Source organism: Crassostrea angulata, chromosome 5 (genome assembly GCF_025612915.1).
Source record: "Crassostrea angulata isolate pt1a10 chromosome 5, ASM2561291v2, whole genome shotgun sequence".
Classification (NCBI taxonomy): domain Eukaryota; kingdom Metazoa; phylum Mollusca; class Bivalvia; order Ostreida; family Ostreidae; genus Magallana; species Magallana angulata.
Genome location: NC_069115.1, coordinates 18,393,632 through 18,414,889, shown reverse-complemented (window position 1 = coordinate 18,414,889; position 21,258 = coordinate 18,393,632). Strand labels below are relative to the sequence as shown.

The following is a 21,258-nucleotide window of genomic DNA, read 5'->3' as shown; positions in this document are numbered from 1 at the left end:
CTAGATACAGATGGGGTCAAGTTTAGATAGCTTAAATGAGCATTGTAGTATCTAACTTAAAATATCTTGACAATTACGTACAGCAGATCTAACATAAAAAGATATTTGTATTTCTATCTAAATATCCCCTTTTGTGGCATCACTTTTCTCTTGGGAATCTACATACTCCGGGAATCAAGATCTGAACAAACTTGAATCAACACTACCTGACGAGGCTTCCACACAGACTTGAGTTTTTTTTAAGTTTCTTAAAAAAAGTTTTTCTCTATATACTCCAATGTAAAAATACACCCCCCCCCCACATTGTGGCTCAACCCTACCCCCCCCCCCCCCCCCCCCCCGGGACCATGATTTGAACAAACTTGAATTTACATTACCTGATTATGCTGCTGCACAAATTTGAACATTTCTTGTCTAATAGATTTCGAGAAGATTTTTAAAAGCTTTAAATATTATTCCTATGTAAAACTTGATCTCCCATTATGATCCCACCCTACCCCCGGGGACTATGGTTTGAACAAACTTGAATCTACAATAAGTGAGAATGATTCTTCACAAATTTGAGCTTTTCTTTCCAAATAATGTTTAAAAAAAATGGTCTCTGTTTATTCCTATGTAAACCTTAATAATTCTATTGTGGCCCGTCCCTACCCCTGGGTACCATAATTTAAACAAACTTTAATTAACCTAACCTAAGGAAGCTTCCACACAAATTTAAGCTTTTATGAACAAATAGTTTTTGAGATGATTTTTTGAAAAATACCAAAAATGTTAAACAATTCTAAATATTTACATTCCACATATATTTTGCATGTAAAGCTACCGCAGATATAGCACCATAATACAGACAGGGTACCAATAGGTTAAATCACGAGTTTTAATTGTGACGTCACAAACGTTTAACGCTGCTAAATACAACGTCACAAGCGAAAATGTGGATGTTACTGTGGCTCTTCCATTAATTTGAACTTACCCATAGGATAATACAATAATTTTGAGGTATAATTTGCATTTGCGTACAAGACAACAAGGTAAAAAAAATGTAAATATAAGCATTAAATCCTTATTTTTTGAAAGATATAGTCTCATAACTGCAACGGTGTGTGCAAACAAATTTTCATAACGCGCTAACGCGCGTTATTCAATTTGTATGCACACACCGTTGCAGTTATGAGAGTATATTTTTCAAAAAATAAGGATTCAATACTTAAATAATCTCCCCTATAGAAAAGACGTGGCCCTTCCTTTAAATAAACTTAAATCCCCGCACCCAGTGATATTTTGTGCCAAGTTTGGTTGAATCGGCCAAGTAATCCTGGGAAAGAAGATGAAAACATGAAAATTTTACAACAACGACGACAACAACAACGACAGACAACGGACAAATCTTTATTAAAAAGCCCACTTGAGCCTTCGGATCAGGTGATCTAAAAATGTTCATATTATATAATAATGCTACATGTAGATCCTAGCATGGTTCTATAGACCCGGTCGCGCCTAACATATATGGATGCATAAAGACATAATACATGTACATATACAGATACACATAACATATATCTATACTTATAATTTAAGACATTTTGCCAATAAACTAAAAAATGAATTCCTGCACTAGAGAAACTGATTACACTTATGGTATTTCAACACGTGTGATATGATGTCCGTAAGCTATTACTGAATCTTACCTCAGATAAGTTATTATTGTGAAATTTAATAAAACCTACTTTAATTTTCGATAAACAAGCCCGAAATAACAAACATGGACACACTTTGGTGGATCCAAGTCAGTGGGAGTTTGCATCAAAATCTATGATTGTAATGAAATAATTGTGAATGATTACGTAAAGACTGAATAAAATTGGTAACTTAGAGTAAACATAGAAGTTAGCATTTGACAAACGTTTAGTAAATAAAACAAGGCAATTTGTTTCTTTAATGTGAAATTTTAGTTTAGATGGATAAGCTGTGGATAGATATCATTTGCTTGCAAAGCATGACGACCTCTAGTAAGAGAATGGGATAGAACTTTCCAGAACGGGGTAAACAAGAACGCTGGTTGACTAGTGTACGTCATGGTGAAAATTTATGCTTCATCGCAGGCAAATATCTTCGGTTAATTCAAAAAAAGTTAATAAATAAAAAAAGAACATAAGATGTGATTTTAGTTTTGATGGAAAGAATTGATGCCCAGAAACGCGGATTGACTATAACATCATGGCGGAATGTGTATGGCGAGTTGACCATCGGGCAGATACTGGGTAGTCACAATTACCACATCAATGAATATTCAGCTACTAGTAATCAAAATTTTTATTTAGTGCATTGGATAAGAAAGCATGAATACACTAGCAGCACATAACATCATCAATCAATATTCCATTAGTCAGTAAAAAGTTTAAATAATTGCAATGTTCAAGGAAGAGTGCAATCACATAAAACAGCATATCACACACATTATGAAAACATAATTTATATTACTTTGCAACTATCTATAAACGATACATGTCAAATATCCAAGTATTACTAGGTTTAGAATGCTTACGCTATTTGATTGTATTGTTTGATAAAAGTGGCAGAAGAGTTAATTTTATGATGTCAAAATTCTAAATGGAGGTACATTGGACCAAATTGAAAATCAGATATTAATGGTATTTTTTTGCTGGTCAATGTGAACCTATCAAGCATCTGAAACTTTGCCGAAAAAAATGTAGGCCCTTGTATAATATTTTCATTTTGCATGTAAAAAGTAGATTGACAATACATGTGACCGCTTATTAGAAGATGCTCACTCCTCCCAGGCACCTGCAGCTGATCCTACTTCTATCTTTTTAGAAGCCCTTGTTGCTCTGTTTTGAACTTTCATTTCGTTTCATGGATTTTTGAGATGGTTGACAGTTTCTTATTGTCATTTTTTCATTTAATTCATAATACAATCTGTATTCATAAAATGCGAGCATAAACAAAGTAAGATTGTTAATGATATTGGTAATAAAAATAATAAAGTTTGTTCAAATGTAATACTGATTTTTTTTAATTATACCGGTGTAGCGCTCAGACACAAACAAAAAGCCTCTGGTGTCCACCCATAAACCCCGAGGATGCTGTAAATGTAAGTTTTCGATGTAGCGGAGGTACTGCCCGTCCTGATCAAGGATATGGATACATTGGTTGTTAATGTCTGATGCAAGGATCCGACTCTGGCTGTCTGTCGTGATGCCGACTTGTTCAAATGGCACCATGGTGGGAAGGGGAGGATGCGTATATGTATACCGGAGTTCCCCTGCCTGATTGACCACTACTACTGCAGGGCTATCAGTGTAACTGTCAGCTACACAGATATCTTGGTTTTTGTTCTCGCAGATGTATTTGGTATGACTTTGCGATGAATACAGGGGTTGTCCCTTGTCATCATATTGGATCGTATGTTTCTCTCTGGAGTCAGAGTAACGTACAACCTTTTTATGTTTCGTAATTTCATTTTCCATGACGACTAAGAAATCACCATCAGATGCACTACAAATATACCACGGTTTCCACCCCTGTAGTCTGATCACTGTCTGTATCTGTGCATCCTTCACTATGTTCACAGTTCTATCATGGGGATCAGTATAAACTAGTTCACCACTCTGTGTCACTGCTATGTCTATTGGTGTGTTCCCTGACTTGGTTTTGATTGACTTTACTAGTTTACCGTGGAGGTTGTAGAGTCTCATCATGTTGTCATTACCACTCGTCCACACTTCATCGTCGCTCAAGCAGGACACACTGAGTGAGTTATTTAATTCTCCATACTCTGCGTTTATTTCTGTGATGATTCGAGGTACATCAATGAGCGGTCTGTCCTGTGGATATGACTCAGCACCGGGAGAACCCATTGTGTAGGCATGTTCTTATGTGTTGATAGGAAACGCTGACAGAGATCCAATCTGCTGATAAATTTGTTCTTTGTTTATCTTCTGAGGGGTGAATCTTGGAAAAGAAATTGTGAGTTTAGGAGGCAATCTTTTGAAGTCAGCATTCCTGGAGTTGTAGGCACTGATGAGGCTGATATCATTGGAGATCATTAATTTCTTCAGATCAGCAATTATCAGTGCAATATCGGAAATACTGCGTTTTATTTCATTTTCCTGTTTATTTAGGTCAGCTACATCAGATTTCAATTTCTCAATAGCAGTGTCTATTTCTCTGTGCAAGGCTTCTCCGTGTCTATCTATAGCTTTTGTCAGTTTGTTTGAGTTTTTAGATCAGCTTTCTGAACTTGGATGTTAGATGCTATCGCTTGGTATTTAGGATCAATGCTATTTTCTAATACTTGTAAATCTCCGCGTAAAGCTTCTTTCTTGTTTTCTATAATTTTCAAAATCCCAACCATTTTATGGCCTAGATGTTCACCAGAGGAGACACACTCCACGCAAATAGGAATGGCACATTGTTCACAATAAAGTTCACACAATTTTTTGGAATGTTTGAAACATTCAGGTGCAAATCCCCGCTTCTTGAATGTTACCAATTTCTGTTCTTTGGATTCATCTAAGAGATGTTTTCCCACGCAGGCTACACACAGATGTATATGACAAAGGTCACAGTACATAGGGGGCCCCGGGGTCTCACAGAGATGACACCGTAACACATCCTGGGCCCAAGTACGGCTGTCCATGGTCAGACACCTCGATAGATTTTAAAATTATTCTAAAAAAAAATATTAAAAATGGTTAGTTAACCCCATGGATTATTTAATATATAATTGATCTTCTCACAAAAAATAGAACTGTTAGATTTAGCAGTTCACAAAAACTTATTTACTGGTACTATAGTGGACCAGTTATCGGGTAATATTAAAGGTTTGCATCGTATTTCATTTTAATTTATATCTGAATACCCGATATATACATGTATGCATAACATTTGACAACTCAAATGGTTAAATCCTTATCTTTCTTTCTATCTAGTTATTTTAAAGTGTTCCTAATGCGTCCATAGAAGACCCCTATTTTGCCGATTTCATGTATGGAATCATTGGAACAGTTGCTAAATAAATACATATTTTATAATACAACAAATTGCTAGCTATATAGTACTGGTTTTGTCGACTATTGTTCTGTATTGAACAAATTACTCGAGTATCAAGCTATTTATTATTCTACTAATAATCTACTAATAATCGAATGAATGGTGACGGAATAGACAATGTGACATGTATAAAAAGGTCGACGGCTTGTGTTGTGTATAAGCTATCGCCATTCATTCGGTTTTTTTTTCATCTATGGATATAGGGCTTTACAGATATATAAAAATATTTTTGATAATTTAAAGTGTCGAATGCAAAACCTCAGTCGGAATGAGCTATGGTCATAAAAATCCGGTGCCGGGATGAGGTAGTCATCTTCATTTTTCATTCGGACACAATATTTTATATTATTACGATCATATCTTTGAAATTTTTACAAATTGAACCCATATGTTTTGATTTGATATCGAAAACCTTTGCCGGAATGATTTTTTTTCATTAAAAAAGAATGCCATACTTCTGCAGTCATCCAGACATAATCACCTGTATCGTTAATACCATTGAATGTATTTTTATTCGGTAAAGATCTTTTTAATCCCAGGATATATACCTTTCAGAAAATATATAGTTTTATATACTTAAGAACTTCAAATTCTCAAAACCTTTGCCGGAATGAATATTTTACACAAAATTTACAAATTTTAATCGATGCACTTAGGTTAAGAAGCCAAAATACAGAAAAATGTGAACAACGCCTGTTATTAAAACACAAAAAGAGTTTTTTAAAACAACACATTCGCATAAAACAACACATATTTTTCAAATTTTTTCACGACAATAGTCATCACAAAAGCAATCTGTACAATCATTATTTACATCAACACATTTTGAATGTTTCCAAACGGTACGAAGTTTTTCCCTAGTTAAAAAAATCGCAACCTACCATTTCATCTACCCAATCTGGAAACCCACAAGAACAACAGCAATGAATTGCTTAAATCTTATGTTTTAACACTGTAGTGTCAAAAGTTTGTGATGAATTCTGTGGAAATTTTGTAAATATACCATTTACTAAACATTCAACAAGATTACATACATGCATTCGGAGAGAGGTTTTAATTTGTAATAAATTATCGGGATTGAAGCAAAATTCTACAAGATCAGCAATTGCAAATAGTTCACAATCATAGCCATTCTGTTGATTTTGAGCATCTAAAATCTTAATAGGTATTGAATTCTTATCACGCCAATACATAATAGAGAGTTGAATTTCAAGAGATGGGGTGTTTACATTTTGGTACTTGTTCCTGCTAAGACTATCTATTTATCTATTATCTGTTATTTTGAAAAGATGTTACCCAATGACTCCTACCCCTATGGTGTATCTAAACTGAAAGGGGTTTGATATGTTCAAATTTTTTATCGCATTTCCATGAATTAGTTAGTTTGTCAAATATAGCTGCAAGATTTGTTAACTGTATCCCATATTATGTGTTCAAACTGCTTTTTGACAATATCTAATGAATAATTCATAATATCGGATCAAAACCACCCTTTTGGATCTAAAATATTTTTCTTGTGCGAAACGTTAAGCCCAGATATCCATTTTTTGTCTTATCAGAACCCTCTTTATATTCTAATTTGATATCTTTAACGGGAATATCGTCACAAACATCTTCTTTTTTTAACGCGGCGGCGGCAGAATCCGGAGCTGGTATTACTTTCTTGTTGCAATCTTTTGATCGCGGTATCTACCGGATTTTTTTATCGTTGCGTTTCAAACTATTCTTAGACAACTGCTTTAGATTATTTTCTTTGTTTCCGAAATATTGTCCCTTATTGTGATTCCAAAATATGATAACAAATACCCGTGGCTGGAACCACTCTTTAGAAAATAATGTTACTGCATATATTTTGTTATCTTTACAGTTAAAGATGAAAGGGCTATGATTTTCGACAAAAATTACACCATTATTCGCGACAGTAAATTTAGCCAAACACGATAAATTTCTACATGTTCATTGGAGACGACATCAACATTTTCGTTGGAATTACAAATATTAGAGCCAACATTCAACTGCATAAATCCTATCCTGAAGAATATGTATAATTTCGCTAACGTTCAGCCTTTGTCATGCCAAATTGAATGCAAAATTGGAAATTTTTAACAGGAAAGTAATCTCAATTTTAATCATATTACTTCATCCCCGAGTCAACGCTAATAGTGAAAGTACTATGAATATATACTACTTACTTGGTACAGTGTATATATATCTATTGCATACCCATATATGTAATGCAGTTAATAAAGTTTGTTTACTCGTAACTCAACACCCGAACTCATTATGAAGCCGATAACTGGTCCTGTACTAGTCGATAGTCTATAATTATAACTGCTCCAGTACCTTATTAAAAACACATGCAAAATCTTTCGATCAATTTTAAGTGAAAACCATACACTTGTCACAGACTTCCCCATGTTAATAATAGTTAATTTTTTTCTAAAAGAAACAACAAACCTTCACAAAAACGATCCGACATGTCGACTATCGGTTTTCCTTCCTGGCCCGGAGGTTATAAAACTTTCTTGAGTATGATCTCGTACTCCAAATCGTACTCCGTGCTCTTTTTAAAAGTCGAACTCAAGACATTTAATCTAAATAAAATGCAGTGCAAATATATAATATTGTTCATATTGTAACGTTGCTGTATGATACGCTATAATTTAATCATATTTACATGTATATGAATTAAAATGGAAAGTTTTTACCCTTTTATTAATGACATATCTAGATATAATGGAGGTGAATTTAAGAGTAAGGGCGAACAGTCACCAAGATTATCAAAATAACTTTTAGATAGTTTGCTTCATTTATTAATGTATATATGCATATATTTACATTCTACTGTGTTTTTCCATTAAATTCTGTGATCTTCAAATGCCTCTAAATGCAACAAGTAGTCAAAGGTCAAATCGACGAGTTTTATTATGACGTCACAAACGTTGAACGCTGTAAACTGCAACGTCACAAGCGAAAATCAAAGTTCACGCTTGTGGCTGTTACTGTGGCTCTTCCATTAATATTAACTTACCCTTAGGATAAGATAGGAATTTTATGGTATGAATCACATTTGCAGACAAGGCAAGAAGTTAAAAAATGTAAATATAAGCATTAAATCATGATTTTTTGAAGTATACACTCTCATAACTGCAGCGGTGTGTGCAAACAAATGTTCATAACGCGCTAACGCGCGTTACTCAATTTGTATGCACACACCGCTGCAGTTATGAGAGTGTATACTTCAAAAATCATGATTCAATGCTATAGTAAATCTACGTTCAAAATGCTATCGTTTAATAGCTCGACTTTTTAAGAATTCTGTTTTTAGTCAAATACGACCCATACACCCCATCATTTAAAACAAAGAAATCAATGTTCATGTATCGTTATTAATCAATTTCAATCATATGTACTTGCGGGGTCCCTTTTTTGATTATAGTGAAAATGTAGGTTAGTTCTAAACATTACAAAGGATGGGGGATGCATACAAGTCTAACACTTTCTATTACTTACTTATTAATCAATTATCATTTTGGTTGCATACCACAAAACTTGGAAATTAAGGGAAAAATTATAGAACAAGCGGTAAATCAGTGGCGGAGTAAAGGAGGTCGCACCCGGCGCCCCCACCGCCCTAAAAAAATTGTCCAAATAAAGTTAAATCATACTCCCTCTGGCAAAGAAAATGTACAACTTGCGAGTCTAAATTATCTTTTTTTTTTAACTTTGGGGATTTCTCTACATTAGACTGATTTCAATGGTGCAATATAAGGAAACGCATGTGTTCAATGGTGTAACTAACCCCCCCCCCCCCCCCCAGAAAAAAAAACCATTTTGGTTACGCTGTCCTTGTGTTCAAATATGACCAGTCACCCATCACCCATATACCCACCTTTAAGAAATTGGTTATACTAACTAGTGTTATAACGACTCTTCCATTTTTATTATAATATAAGCTGGTGTATATAGTTATCGTTTATTAAAACTTCATTAATTTACATTGTCCCACTGAGCTTGATTTTTAAACTGATTAATTTACAGTCATTCGAAAGATATGTTTCTTGGATTTCTACAAGACAGAGGGATTTGATGACTGTAGGTCTTAAATCTACAAACCTTTTAAAATTGTAAATAGTTTTATTTACTTTAAGTATACCGGTAATCACGAGAAGAAATATCTCAAACGTCTATTTGAAGACTTCCTTTTTACCCTACACAATCTCTAGAATCCTGGAGCTTCCGGGGCCGGCTTTGCCTCCTGGGTCACCAACAGGACTTTGCCCTGGACCATCTGGAGGCCTCAAAGCGGCCTCCAGACTCCCTGTCTTATACTGATGCCCCCTCTAACTTCAAATTCTGGATCTACCCCTGGAACTAAATATTGTTAAGAGGAGTTGGTGTTGGTGTGTGTGTGTGGGGGGGGGGGGGAGGGTCGAATCCTACTTCCTGTGGTTTATCTATACGATTGTTTTGGTTTTTTTTAAAATTTTCATAGAACAGCTACTGTCTGCATGTGGAAAATATTGGCTTATAAATCGCCTTTCCTCTGTAGTGTCAAAAATGCTGTTAAATTTAGAGTAATTTTGAACAAGGTTCATTTCTTTTTATCTCGAAATATCAAGACCATTAAAGATAGTAAAAACCTATTTTAAAAGTTAACAAAAAGCAATCTTACTTGGAAATAAAGAAAGTAATCAAGAATTAGCAGTAATTAATTAAACCACAGGTTAAATGGTATTAGATGTAAACATAAAGATAAGATTTCGAATTTTCAAGTTTTGTATTGGCAATATTTTTAAAATTACTTGTATGACGTACATATTTGGCTTCCTAGGTGACCATACATACTACACGTAGCTGTGTTCTTTGTCTAATAAAGGCCGCAACTTCATTTTAATTTTACTGCGGGAAGGTAGGGTATCAATTCCGAACCATCTACCAGTATTTGATTTTTATTTTCCAAATATCAAAGAAGTGTTACCATGGAACATCACCTACCTTACGATCTTTATTATTTATTTCAAATTAAAACATTGAGAGCATTGACATGTTTTAGTATTCGAAAGGTGAAATGCATTGTTTGGCTTAACATTTGATTATAAACGCTCAAATATAAGGATGGTGGGTCCCGGTGACCCCATAGTCTTAAGTATTATATTAGTATCTGTCTACAAATGAATATTTAAAAGTAAAATTTGGGTGTTATGACATCAAATTTTATTCTTAAATACACAGTTATGGAAAAACATTAAGTATGATCGACGTATATATTCTGCTTGAGAATTCGGGTAATTTACAGTTAATAAAAAGCTTGTTTATGTAAAAAAAAATTACCATTTTATTAATCATAACCCGCATGATAGAAGCTAGAATTTATATATGAGAGAGAGAGAGAGAGAAAGAGAGAGAGAGATGAAGGGGATTGTTGTAATTCTATGCAATCGATTGAAAATACATGTACTACTTGTAATAAAATAGCTTCTTCGCATTTTCATGTGAGATATTTTTCTCTATATAGCTTAGCTGTGGGAATATTCATCTCTTCAATTGTTTTATTTTGTTAGCAAGTAATTATAACTATTTAGATAATTCATATAGTTATTCCTTTTTGGGAGTTGATTTTAATCAACTCTCCTATGCAGTCACGCTGGCAAACCGAAAGTGAAACAGTGTTTGGACCTAAGCACAAATCATCATTAGTTCTTGAATATAATACAAAAATTCGATGTAATGTATGCTGAAACATTGTTTTTCGAGGAAATTTATCTATAAACACTTTGAAAATAGTAAGATTTTATATAATACGAACAATTTAGATATTTATGTACTCTCATGTATTCCTACGCCAGAGTTTAATATAGTCTCGTTCAACCAAACACTCGGGTGTCTTCGTAAATCTCCGACAAGCAGAAAGGCTCTCTTGCTTGTCGGAGATTAACGGAGACAGCTGAGCGTCTGGTTGAACGAGACTGGAGTTCAATATCAACAGTGCTTGGATCCATACAATTTTTAGAATTGTTTCGATTTCTAATACATAGTTTGATATCTATCTTTAAATATTACACAACATAATTCATATTGTAAATTCTTGTCTGAAAAGTCTAATTAAAATTCATGTTATAAAAAAGTGCGTAATTCAAATACAGACTATAGAAACTAATTGCCCTGCAAGAAATAAATGATAATCGATCAAATCAACTCCCGTCAGTACTTCAGTACTTTGATTTATCTAAAGTAACCAAATATTTATGTCAAATACATCAAAATTAACACATGTATTTAGAATTTTAAAGATGAATAGGAAAATGCTTGCTAAAAAATATCAAATGACGTTACTTAAGATTAAAAATGACACTGTACGTGTATGTATATATTCTAAACACACATTTTCAAACCTTGAGAAAGTGAGAAAAACTTGAACCATTAATTAAAACCCCCCAAAACGTGTTACAGCAACTTCAGTACACAGTTTCCTTGAACACGTTGTTTCGGTTTAACGTGGTCCTCTATTGGGAATTGCAAAAATATTTCAATTCGTGAATTTTCTTAAACTCTCGTGCACATTCCCAAAAATATTGAAATGAGAAACTTTACGTGTGTCCTTGGCTTTTGGCATATGTTCACTGATGCAATTCCAACCCCCACCCCCACCCCACCCCTTCAAGATATTAGATGTTTTTTCTCACAAGAATTAAGGCAAATATAGTATGTTGCAATTCAATTGGAATACCAATATAATTTCCTTAGTGTATACTATATGAGTGTAAAAATAAACGGATCTTCTCAGTATTTTTGTGATTTTCCCAAGTATATGTTTCTATTTTTGAATTTATCTCTTCCCTGTTTTTCCTAATACAGGAACTGCTCACTAAATATCTTAAGAGATATCCACTTGGGGGCAGTGACTTTCCAGTTTTGTATTGGCGTCGTTTCCGACCTTTTTCTGGCATGTAAAATATCAAAATCGTTAAAAAGCCAGGAAAATTTAAGATGTATCGAACTAAATTCTATGTTGAAATACTCTCTTCATATCCGTGTAAATTCTTATTTCTTTCTTTTATATTCATATCGTTCCTTACAACATAATTATACTTCATCATCACATGCATGAATCACTATCTGAGTCTCATGAGAGAGAGAGAGAGAGAGAGAGAGAGAGAGAGAGAGAGAGATTTGACAAAAACACAATTTGTTGATAATTTTACCAATTACACTGGATTTATTGTCTTTGTTGCTAAAAAAAAAAATTCATAAGGTATAGATGCAGACACATCTCCATGCTTGCAGATGAAGAAGGTAATATGTAAATGTAAATAATGCGTTACATTTTGTTGATAAATAATTAATCTGAATACATGTACAGTTTGCCTACATGCAAGGACTATTTACATGAATTACCGTTCTCTGTCTTTCTCCGGAGACGTAAAATTTCATAGATCGGTTTTGGAGCATACTCCAAATAGTACTCAGAGGATAACGTACTCCAAAACTTTTATAACCTCGGTTTGTAGAGTCGTACTCAGTGGAGCACATACTCGGAGTATGGAGTACGAGTTGGAGTACGAGTATGGAAAGTGTTTTATAACCTCGGGGCCAGATTACGAGGGCTGTTTAAAAATGTAAACACGACAGGGGGCGTAGCTTAATTGACTTAAAAGTCTTGTGAGGTAAATCCTATGCGACTGGCCGGGGGTCTGATCCCCCCCACCCCCACAGGTCCAGGGCGGACGGTGGAAGGTTTAGGGGGCAGACCCCCCCCCCCCCCAACGGAAAATGAACTTGGAATTTTTTAGAATGTAGACTTCATATTTGTCCTTGACAGAAATTTCGTAATTTTACCTGTAAAATTATTTATTGAAGACTTGAGCATGCGTATGCTACAAAATATTCCAAAACTATTTATTGTGTAATAATTACTAATATTTCTACCACATTCAAAGATGAATACACATTTTAATTCTTTTTATTTATAACTTTTAATGGACCGATTTGGTGTCGTTTGGATCCAGCCAACTTGGTAAGTATGTTGTGAACAGAAACAGTCTGGTGTCGATGAATAAACAGTAAAGCAGGACTGGTCCCAATAATTCATTCTTGATCTCGTCCCAAGTTTTTCAGATGTCTTTTTACGGAGAAAGAACTAAAGTCCGTTCTCATGAATTGTGATCCAGAACATACCGATATGAAAGAAATTTTACATTAAATTGTATAAATATTAAAGAGGGAGAGGTTTGAAATGATGACGGAACTATTAGGACATCATAGAGGTGTAACAGATGATTGGTCCTTTTAGAACATAGCAATATAGAGGTCCTTTCTGATTGGATGGTTCAGAAAAGTAGCATTATAGAGGACCTTTTTTCATTGGATCGTTTAAAAAAAAGTTTGATAGAGGTCTCGTATAAGCATGCGTTCCAGCATAGAGGATGTTTCCCATTTTTTTTAAAAAGTACTGGATATAGAGGTGCTGACTCTACAAAATAGAGGGCATGCGTATCCAGTAAAAAAGACGTTATTCGTTGATATTTTAGAAACATAATTAATGTAGAGTTGCTGACTATACCATATAATGAACATGCACAAAAAAAAAACCCCAAAAACAAGAGGCCCATGGGCCACATCGCTCACCTGAGGAACAATAGGTATGATAAAATCAGCTTAATGGAGTCATAATACAAACTATCTGGACAATGTACAATAATACATGTAGATCCTGTATAATTAAAAACCCTTTTTTCCTTTAAATATTCTTATGTTTATAATCATTAGTCCCTTTTCTAACAGGATGATTTTATAGTCATATCATATGTTGAGTATTGCAGTTCTCAAAAAGATCCTTAACAATATAATTTATATAAGGGATATAAACGTACATCAAACTCTGAACCTTCTCGGGAGGCCAAAGAATTGTCCTGGGGCCAAAGTCTTAACAATTATGAAGAATCATCTGGCTGATTAGTTTCTGAGAAGATTTTTTAAAGATTTACCCTATATATTCCTTTGTTAAACTTTGACCCCCCCCCCATTGTGGCCCCACCCTACCCCTGGGGATCATGATTTTCACAACTTTGAATCTACACTACCTGAGGATGCTTTCACACAAGTGTCAGCTTTCCTGGCTGATTAGTTTCTGAGAAGAAGATTTTTTAAGATTAACTCTGTGTATTCCTATGTAAAACATCGACCTCCCATTGTGGCCCCACCCTACCCCCGGGGGTCATGATTTTCACAAATTTGAATTAACACTACCTGAGGATGCTTCCACACAAGTTTCAGCTTTCCTTGCCGATTAGTTTCTGAGAAGCAGATTTTTAAAGATTTACTCTATATATTCCTATGTAAAACTTCGACCCCCCCCCCCCCATTGTGGCCCCATTCTACCCCAAGGGGTTATTATTTTAACAACTTTGAATCTACACTGCCTGAGGATGCTTCCGAACAAGTTTCAGCATTGCCGGCTGATTAGTTTCTGAGAAGAAGTTTTTCAAAGATTTACTCTATATATTCCTATGTTAAACTTCGATCCCCCATTGTGGCCCCACCATACCCCCGGGGGTCATGATTTTCACAACTTTGAATCTACACTACCTGAGGATGCTTCCACACAAGTGTCAGCTTTTCTTGCCGATTAGTTTCTGAGAAGCAGATTTTTAAAGATTTACTCTATATATTCCTATGTAAAACTTCGACCCCCCCCCCCCCCCATTGTGGCCCCATTCTACCCCAAGGGGTTATTATTTTAACAACTTTGAATCTACACTGCCTGAGGATGCTTCCGAACAAGTTTCAGCATTGCCGGCTAATTAGTTTCTGAGAAGAAGTTTTTTAAAGATTTACTCTATATATTCCTATGTTAAACTTCGATCCCCCATTGTGGCCCCACCCTACCCCCGGGGGTCATGATTTTCACAACTTTAAATTAACACTACCTGAGAATGCATCCACACAAGTGTCAGCTTTCCTGGCTGATTAGTTTCTGAGAAGCAGATTTTTAAAGATTTACTCTATATATTCCTATGTAAAACTTCGACCCACCATTGTGGCCCCACCGTACCCCTGGGGTAATAATTATCACAACTTTGAATCTACACTATAGTCTGTCCCAAGATATTTATGCTGCATATTTGAACGGTTTTTAATAAAAATACACATACCTGTGACTGAAGTGCAATTAAAATCGATGAAAGGGAAAATTCCTAAGATAACTTCATTCACACATAATCAGTTTTCCCTCGTAAAAATTCACAGGAACGAAAACAGATCTAGATTTCCTACGGAGATTTATAATGGGGAATGTTGACATCTTTTCTCCATTCGGAAATACTCGGGACACCTCGCGCAATTTTTCAACGTTATCATCCGGGCGTCTTCATCTCCTTAGCAATGGAAAAACCTCGTAGACTTTTTATTTTTAGCCGTGTACTGATACCCGACAAGCTAGAGGGGGCGTTTCAAAGGGGAACTCTTGGGATTTTTTCATACTATTAAATGAACATCGTCTGAACCAAGAGGTATTTATAAATATTGAATAATTTAAGAAAATATGCGGCAAAAATATCTTGGGACAGACTATACCTGACGATCCTTCCACACAAGTGTCAGCTTTCCTGGCCGATTAGTTTCTGAGAAGAAGATTTTTTAAGATTTACTTTATATATTCATGTTAAACTTCGACCCACCATTGTGGCCCCACCCTACCCCCGGGGGTCATAATATTCACAACTTTGAATCTAGTCTACCTGAGGATGCTTCCACACAAGTGTCAGCTTTCCTTGCCGATTAGTTTCTGAGAAGAAGATTTTTAAAGATTTACTCTATATATTCCTATGTAAAACTTCGATCCTTCATTGTGGCCCCATCCTACCTCCGGGGGTCATAAATTTCACAAATTTGTATCTACATTACCTGATGATGCTTTCACACAAGTTTCAGCTTTCCTGGCTGATTAGTTTCTGAGAAGAAGATTTTTAAAAATTTACTCTATATATTCCTATGTTAAACTTCGACCCCCCATTGTGGCCCACCCTCAGGTGAGCTAAAAAGGTGTTAAGTTTACAATACAATAAGTTGTTAAAGTTGGTTTCTGGAAGAACAGACTTTGAAATTTTTCTTAATAAATATTGACATTTTTTTACTCTTTAGTTTTTAAGATCTGTGTACAAACATAGAATTGTGAGCAAATCTATGTATCTTGCTTATAATTCGAAGTTTAACACTCAAATATGGTTAGTAAATAGAAATTGTAAACAATTAAACACAAGAAACATGCACTACATGTATAACAAATAAAGAACACAATTTATTTTTTCGAAATGAATCATATATATGATACATGTATATACCTACATATTTCCGTCAGCGATATCAAACTCTATTTAAACTGAATAAACTCGAGAAAATGCCGAGCATCTCAACAAAACCTATTGCATTAATCTTCCATTACGCAAAAGATAATGCCGAATTACCGATAGAATGAATTGTATTTCAGTACCCCTACATCAGATTGTGCTTAATTTGCGCAGGAAAACAGTTAACTGTTTGATTTACCGAAGTCTCTGTTTGATTTGATACGTAAAAATCACGAAATACAGACGATAGTTTCCAGGTTACAAAGCATAAATAATGAAAACGAAACGAAAATCAGAACAAGCTAACACCAACGTCATGTGTGAAAACTGTCAACGCATTGAAATATTTAGCCTCAATTTACTTCACAAAATCGGCACCAATATATTTTGCATGTTTCAAAATTTCCCTTCATACGCGAACTGTTGCACAACAAGCAATTTCATCATAGTCCGATCGACCCTTTTTCGTATAATGTCATGGCTGCTTGAAACAAAGAACCTCGTTTTAGAAGTATGGAATCATTTTACCGGATGCCGAACCCGAAGCTATTAAACTGATTGAAACACGCCTTTCCTTTATTATTATTTTCGTAATAACTCAAATTTGAAACAGAATTACACCTTAATTTTTGCAATTTATATTTTCCTTCCCATAAGGATAATTTATGCTAAACTGCGTTGAATTTGCATCGGTAGTTCCTGAGAAGAAGATTTTTAAAAATGCACCCCCCTTTTTCTACAGTTTCAAGGTTTTCTCCGCTTTGAATGCAGATCGGACTTTTATTTCTGCAATTTATATTCGCCCTCCCATAAGGATGCTTTGTGCCAAATTTGGTTGAAATTGGATAAGCGGTCTTAGAGAAGAAGTTCAAAATGTAAAAAGTTTACAGACGGACAGACGGACGGACGGACGGACGGACAGACGGACAGACGGACGGACAGACGGACGACGGACAAAATGTGATCAGAATAGCTCACTTGAGCTTTCAGCTCAGGTGAGCTAAAAAAAAACCATTTGTTACTGTCGAATAGTACAGTACAAATGGAAAATTATAGCATGGAATGCATGAAGAAAAGGGAAATTAAACAAGAATGCGTGGACCTTGAATGAAAGTCGGTTTGACAATAAGAAAGCCTGACAGTGTATGAACTATTCTAAAAAAGTCACCCGAAACGGTTACAATTTCGATGACAGCTGGAAAACTAAAGAAGATTTACCAAAACGTAGAGTAATTCCCCAGTGAGCGCTTGATATAAAACAAGATGAATGCAAATCAGACAAAGTTATTGATGATAAGAATTACGTTTGATAATTACGTTTACACTCTGTTAGTTCCATACAAAGATATATAGGAACGGTGACTGGAGGAATTATGCAATTTTAGGAGAAGAGTTTAACTGGCAGAAATGATATTGTTACCGATATTGAATAAGATAATAAAGTTATCAAAGGGCAAGATCCATTGTACAAGAACATATTTAGAATTGATAAATACTTAGTCAGTAGAGTGGATTTACACTTAAAACTGTTTAGAAATACCGCTGCCTTTGTCTTGATGAGCAAAGAAGCTTCCCCTAGCTACAATTTGCAGTTACTAGACGTGTCCTTAAAAACAGGTATGATTAATGTGGACAGCGTAATTTTAATCAACCATGCTAAAATCTTGAAAGACGAGACAGAAGATAAATGATCACCTATACTCAAGGTGCTGGTTCAAGCTGCATTTCGCTTCATATCTCAAAAAAGATGTCAATGGTTATTACATCTTCCAGAACCTTGTAGAAAATATTGAACTTTATGTGAACGGAAAAAGTATTTCTACTCGCAATGTGGAAATCGACGTAAGAACCAATCGAAATTAAGTTACACCCTTTGTCAGTTTATTTGAAGTTGCAGAAAAATGAAACAAAGATGTAGGATTGGAAATTACAAGAAGTTAGTTCGGCAAAGGATATGACATATACGCCATTAGCTGAGTGCCTAGCAACCTGGTTGAATAGTATATAAACCTGGTGAGACAAGGAAACGTTCTACTCGAAGTCAAGGTTGCTGCCATTACAACGGAAACCTGGAACTGTCAGGCTTAGGCAGATTTGTCGGCCATTTTGAAAGTGGACCAATCACAGGACATCAAATACACTAAAGTAGGAATTAATACGATATCATGTGCATTGTTAAGGGACATGAACTGTTTAGAAATTTGTTATAGGCGTATCTTCACCAGATACCTTACAACAAAGAGTCCACGTTTACCCTTCGACATACGTTTGATCCGTTGCATCTCATAAACACTAACTGGGTTGTTATCTGGATACAAACTACCCGAAGGGAAATTTTTGGTCGACTTCTGGAACATTACGATATCGATGTGCGAATCAAAATATTTTTAAATCAAAATTCAGGGATATCACATGTTATTTTATTTATTGATGAAATGTCAAAATTATACATTGAATGACAGTGTAAACATTTTTAAGATGGACGATCCAGATATTATTGGGTATATAAATTTATCTCGACAAATGGATTGCATATAGTAATTGTATTCACAATGACTATATAATTGCAAACATACTATTTTAAAATAAACACAATGTAATCTATTCTTTTTTATTCTGTGAATGAGTGTGAATTTATAAACCAGGAAAGTTTTTCTTCGGATGACTAATGAACATGAACATGAATGTCTGGTGGAAAAAGAGATTACGTTTACCATTTCATTCACCTGCCACAGTTATGATCGTTGGGCCTACTATGACTGGTAAAACTTCTCTTGTTTACAAAATATTGAAACATGTCAATGGTATGTTTCAAAAGCCACCCGAGCAAATAGTAATTGCTTATACCGAATATCAGCCTTTGTTTGAAGAAATGAGAAAAAACATTGATAAATTGGATTTGCATCAAAGGCTGAAACGAAAAATCTTTTGATGTATTTTGCTTGACGGCACACAATCGTCGATTCAGTGTGTTCATGTTGGCCCAGAATCTATAATTCCCGGAACGTTTTCCAGAACTATTTCCTTAAATTGTGATTATCTCTATCATAATGTACGCAATTCTTGACAAGTGCTTAGTTTTGGATCCCAAGTATTTCTTTTAAAGTTAAAATCTTTCAAGGCGGATTACGACAAGGCCACATCTACACCCTACGGATATCTTGTTGTGGACATAAGTATCAATACTGAAGACAATGATAGATTGCACACGCACATCTTACTTAACGAAGATACCATTGTTTAATAATTCAAATAAAATTCTTTGTATTTCTGTTTTTTTTTAAGTATATCACAATGAACCGAATAGTTAAAATGCCCTCATCTAAAATGCATACTTTGTGGGAGGTGATGTTTTAATATTTACAAGGGGACCATTTCGGTCTCTAAGCAGTACATAAAAACTCTTCATCCATATAAAAATGGCATATGTACCCTTGTGAGCAAAACGGTGAACTAGTCTCAATTTAAAAAGTTTTTGTTAATTCATCATACCACAACTGAGAAAACCTACGCTACATCTTTTTTTTAATGGCTCAATAACACGTTCTTTTTCCAGAAAACTACCACAAAGTGACGGAAACAAAGAATCGCCCACTCAAGAGCATGGAGATACCCTTAGCGTCGAAGAAAGACTTGCCCTGTGGCAAAGATATTACGTCTTAAACTCGAATCCTTGAAATCTTGGAGCATGATATTCTAATCAAAGGATAATCTGTATATATCCAAAAAAATAGCCTAGAGGAGAAATTAATAGATAATTTGATAGGTTTGGGTAAAAGGAATCAATTAGGTAAGGATTTTTTAGGGGCACCCCTGCCCTTAGGTCGAAATTGCCAAAAAACCTACAAAAATGTGTAAAATTAATTTGTATTATTGTGGTTCATTTATACGTGGTATATCACATATCATATTGACACGTCTAAACTAAAGTTTCCATAGAAGTCAATCAAAATATAAAGTATCAACGAGAGACATCAATATAAGAACTTGCTGAGAAAAATAGATAAGTTCAAATAAAAAACAAGCTTGTAAGAATATTGCCTCTGATTGAAGCATGATTTTTTTTATTTATCATGTTCACAACTGAATGAGATATAAGAAAATTAAATATCCAATTTTAATGTATTTGTGGGCACGGCATATATGAGAATTTAATCATCGTAGCTATTCCATGTACGGGAATGAAGTAGAAAAACACATTCCTAATTTTTCAAAGGATATTTTGTTAATGTTTTCAATATAACAAAGGAAAATTGATGCATAAAACGACTTTAAAAATAGTGTCACGCGAGAGTTTCGATAGTTGCTAATATGTCCCTTGTTGTAAATAGAAGCACATAAAGTACAGTTATCGTATTATAGAAAATAACCTGAAAATAAAATTCAAAGATAATAAGGTAAGAAAGCGTTCCTAACTCATACTGCTCGCACAAGGACTGTGAAGCTTTTTTTCAGTCATTATACATTACGAGAACTCGAACTTAAAACTTCACTGTTTATGAAGAAAGAAACCAATATTGACCCTATAGGTCAATTCTTTTGTAACATACAATTGATTCTTTCAAAACAAGGCAAAACAGTTGATTAAATTATTGTCCCAATATTCTGATGATGTGTTGTCTTGGAGAGACAATTGAAAATTAATTTACAAAAGAAGAATCACATATCAGCGATTTGTTGAAACATGCGCTGAGTCCTTATTCAAAAGGTACAACAACCCGGTATCGACAATTTTATGAAGCATTGCGGGACATTCAAACTCCAACATCTTTGATCCACAATGAGGAAATGATGAAACGTTCCGAGGAACAGAGAGGCAGTAGACATGTGGCTAACA

The 21,258-nt window shown here is 34.8% G+C and overlaps 1 pseudogene; it reads right to left on the bottom strand.

Moving 5' to 3' along the window:
• Positions 1-1,460: 1,460 nt before the first annotated feature.
• On the bottom strand, positions 1,461-9,893 carry LOC128185182 (uncharacterized; annotated as a pseudogene).
• Between the last annotated feature and the right edge of the window lie 11,365 nt (positions 9,894-21,258).